The following is a 4,636-nucleotide window of genomic DNA, read 5'->3' on the forward strand; positions in this document are numbered from 1 at the left end:
CTACCTCTTGCAAGGGGCCGTGTTGAAGATCAAAAGAACAAATGTTTGTGAAGTTGCTTTAGAAACTAGGACCAGCTTTTCACACGTAAAAATGGTGTTCGGAGACCAATTCCAGGGGTGGGTGTGTATGTGTGTGTGTGTGTGTGTGTGTGTGTGCTCACGTGCCAGGATTCCCCACAACAAACAATACTCCGGAAACCGGCTGGGTGTCCTACAATTTAACTCAATTCTGACACCCTCCACCCAGAGCTAACAACAGCTTCTACAGGTTAAGGGCTCAGTCCTACAAGGCTGCCCTCCCTCCCACCCTTCAGACGGCAGCCACGAGCTCAGATTTGTTACCTGCATTTCTCACCGACTATAAATCATTGGTTCCCAACACCCCCTCTCAGGTGTGATTAATTTGCCAGAGAGAACTCAGAGCGATATTCTACTTCCTAAATTATTGGTTTATTATAAAAGGATTTAATTCAGGAACAGCCAGACGGAGTAGATGCGGAGCCCAAGGTGTGGCCAAAGGGTACAGAGCTTCCATGCCTTCTTCAGGACACCACAACCCAAACCTGCATGTGTTTATCAACCTGGAAGCTCTCGGAGTCCCGTCCTTTTGGATTTTTAGGAGGCTTCATTTACATAGGCACAATTGATTAATTCATTGGCCATTGGCAATTGATTCAACCTCTAGCCCTTTTCCCCACCCCGAGGGTCAGGGCGTGGGACTGTAAATTCTGACCCTTGGATCACAGGCTTGGCTCCGTTGGCCACCAGACTCCATCCTTAGGTTCTTTGCAAAAGTCACCTCATTAACACTGTTGCAGAAAAATTAGAATCAGACCAGGGAGAGACCAAGTGACACTCGAAGTAGGAGAACTCGATTTATTTCACGCCATTGGACCCAGATGGGCTTGTGCTCAAAATTCTGGGCCCTGGGCAACGGGATTATAGGGCTCTTATAGGGCACTGCAGGCAGTCAGGCTCCAAGGGCTATGCTGACTGCTGGTAGGTGGGTTTAAACTGGGGGAGTGGGGGCTGCTTGAGGCCAGAACAGTAGTGCAGGGAGCCTGTGGCAGGAAGCCTGTTTGTGGAAGCAGAAACTGGTTATCTCGTGCTCCCAGTAGGGCTTCTGGTTATCTCTAGCTTATTGTTAGTAACTTTCCATCTTCTGGGGCCTCCTGGCCTGGGCCTGCTCTGGGCAATTTTCAACATAACAAGTGACAACTTACTCTCTCTTCGCACTTAGGAAATTCCAAGGCTTTTGGGAGCTGTGAGCTAGGAATTGTGGAAGAAGGCAAATAGATGAGGACAATATGTATGTAAATGACCAAATATATATTTCTTATAACTGGCAATATTGCAAATGTGAAATGTCGTCAGTGTTGGTATCTGACAATGAGGTAAGAAATCCAAATGGGGATAAGAGTCCTAGTGATTTGTGGCCTTGTAGATTTCTGAAGTACATTGAATGTTTTGAGCTAGATCTTTCCTGTTTATGAAAGACTGTTAACAGTGAATGAAATCCCTTGGGAGACCCAGTTCTAGTACCCTGGGGAGACACTGGGGTAAGAAGTTATTTCCTGAGCTGCGTCCGAGGGACAAGGGAGGGGCTGCCCTTTCCAAGCTACTCAGCGGATACCCTGGAAGACTCTTGTTTGTTGGGTCTTTTGCTCTCACATACGTTTTTTATCTTTTACTTTTTTCAAATTAAAATTCTTCTGAGAGGCACTCCCTGGGCAACCTGGCATGCCCGAGGCCCCTAGTCTCCCAAGGCCACCTCCCCCAGGCCGGGTGCAGGGCCTCTCCTCCTTGTGGCAGCAGCACAGCCCTGGCCACCGGACTTCACGCTTGGCACCGTTGGTGGTGAGACCATTGTAAAAGGGTCTCCAATCCATTTTCCAGGAGAAAGGGACGACGGAGTCGGGGCACACCTGGCAGGACCACGGTAGTTTTAGTGGCTTACAAAAACGAAAACGGCGGCTTTGCCAATTTGAAAATTTAACCACATGGATTGGGCTGTTGGGCCTGCAGAGTTATGACGGCGATTCACAAGGCCAGGGAGTTGATGGTCTTTTGAATGAAGTAAAGAAAGAATGAAAGAACTGAGTAAGGACCATACTGGGCAGGGGAAGGATCACCACCCATAGTTCGAGGAGGGGTCATCAACATGGTCTCACCACCGACGGTCACCTGGTTGGGTACGACATAGATAAAGTGGTGTATGATGAAGACTCACCTAATAAGAATATTAAAATTCTAGGGGCGCCTGGGTGGCTCAGTCGTTAAGCATCTGCCTTCAGCTCAGGGTGTGATCCTGGCGTTATGGGATCGAGCCCCGCATCAGGCTCCTCCTCTGGGAGCCTGCTTCTTCTTCTCCTACTCCCCCTGCTTGTGTTCCCCCTCTCTCTGGCTGTCTCTCTCTGTCAAATAAATAAATAAAATCTTTAAAAAAAAAAAAAAAGAATATTAAAATTCTACTCTCAAAGCAATTTGGAGATGTTCATCTGGCAGGGGGTGATTTGGGTGTACGTAGGCCATGTTTGGAAAAGGCCAGCGGAAAAGACTACGGTGGCAAAGACACACTGATTCCAGGCTGTGGAGCTGGGGGCAGATTATGTGAAATAGTGACTGAAACCAAAGATGGTCACTGTGGTAGAGACTGACCGACGGTGATTGATGGATGTAAGAACACCTGTGAAAACCGTGCGGCCACCACTTAGATAATCTCAAAGGAGACTGCTCTCAGGTTTTAATAGAAGACTGTATTCTGGTACGGAAGAGGTACGTCGAGGAAGGGAGAAAATATGATTACATGATTAATGATTTGACAGCTGTTCCAATCTCTGCATCTCCAGAAGAAGATTCCACATGGGAGTTTCTCAGACTGACTTTTTTTCTTTTTTTAAAGATTTTATTTATTTGACAGAGAGAGAGAGAGAGAGAGCGCCGCGTGCACAAGCAGGGGGAGGGGCAGGCAGAGGGAGAAGGAGAAGCAGACTCCCTGCTGAGCAGAAAGCCCCATGCGGGCCCTCGATCCCAGGATCCTGGGATCACGACCCAAGCCAAAGGCAGACGCTTAACCAACTGAGCCACCCAGGCGCCCCGCAGACGGACTCTTGAACTCTCCATGAAAGTACTGAAACAGGATGGGAAATATTTTACAGAGGGTAACTGCGTCAATTTGACAGAAGCCCTGGCACTCTATGAAGAACAGCTCGGGTGCCTGTACTGTCCTGCGGAATTCTCCAAGGAGATAGTCTCTGTTCTTTTATACTGGGAATTGTGGGTATTTTACACTGGTTGGAAGAAAGCGAAACCTTGAAGACCAGGATCATCTAATCACGTGGGCTGCAAACAGCCTTCCTGACCTTCGTATGCGGTACAGGACATCAAAATGAGTCAGGCAATTGATTGTGAACTCCTTCAAGGTTTCTTTTTTTTTAAATTGTTACTTTTAATTTAAAAAAAAAAGAAAATGGAAAATGTATCTTTTGATGAGCTAGGTTGTTACTTTTTTTTTTTTTGAAGGTCAGCTGAAGGATGATTGGGCTGCACAGTGGAGGCTGCTAAGTGCACTGAATCCCCAGAATGTGATTTTTGTTACTTTTTTTGCGTGTGGGCTTTTTGTTTTTGTTTTGGTAGGCTTCGAATTTGGTTGCTTGGAGGAAAGAACATCATTGTTTTGTTCTGGAGAGGAGTTCTTGAGAGTGTTTCTTTCCTAAAGATTGACTTAGATATTAAAATTTGGTGCCTATTAGAGTTAAGAAAAAATGGATAGCAATGTTTTCATTAAAATTATGAGAAAAATTTAAAATTCTTTGGAGATAATCAAGATAAATATTCACATCCCCAAAATATTTACAAATACAGTGTATAAGCTTTTATGCTTATTGTCTGAACACTTCTCAATTTGAAATGTTTTCTATTCATCACCAATGGTTATATTTTGAAAATGACGTCACAGCCTAGTGATACACATTATCAAATGTACCCTTTCCTTATTCTTTGTGGAGCTCGTTTCCGTTGGGAGTGACCATCCTTTCAACTTTATTGGTTTTTTTTCCTACGGTGACTCTTTCTGCTGGCATGTACTTTGATGGCAAGGAATTCATGTTTCCGACTGTGCTGCAGGGTCACAATCCCTGTCTCCCAGTCAGACGTGGCCTCTTTCCCCACGGCTGTGCCTTCCCGCATGACCCATGTGCTTTCATGACCCACCTGGAACTTCTTACCTCCCATGGTCACTGCCGAGCAAGAGCCTAATACTCTTAACAATGGCATCAAGGAGTTGGATGTCTTGACACTTTCACCTTTGGGGAACACATTTATTTTGTGGCTATTTTGGTTTTGCATTTTCTAATTTCAATCATGTTTGATTTCTTTCATTCCTAATTTCTATGGAGGGAGAAGTAGTGTTAAGCCTGCCTTTTACCAGGTGGTCTTGTGATTTTAAAGAATCTCCACACATTAAAATTCCATTTTTATGTAATATCATTTTAATAGAAATGCTCATTTTATGGAAGGAAAATGACGGATAAAAATTTGAATGCTTCTTAGGAGCCTCTTATACCCTTTTTATTGCATTTTGATGTGACTTAATTCATTAATAAAGGGGGATGAGTTGGAACCTTGGCATGTTTTG

General features: G+C 44.9%; 1 pseudogene; it reads left to right on the forward strand.

Moving 5' to 3' along the window:
• The first annotated feature begins 1,364 nt into the window (after positions 1–1,364).
• On the forward strand, positions 1,365–3,316 carry LOC123001124 (spermine synthase-like; annotated as a pseudogene).
• The last annotated feature ends 1,320 nt before the right edge of the window (positions 3,317–4,636 follow it).

Source organism: Ursus arctos, unplaced genomic scaffold, assembly GCF_023065955.2.
Source record: "Ursus arctos isolate Adak ecotype North America unplaced genomic scaffold, UrsArc2.0 scaffold_4, whole genome shotgun sequence".
Taxonomy (NCBI): Eukaryota; Metazoa; Chordata; class Mammalia; order Carnivora; family Ursidae; genus Ursus; species Ursus arctos.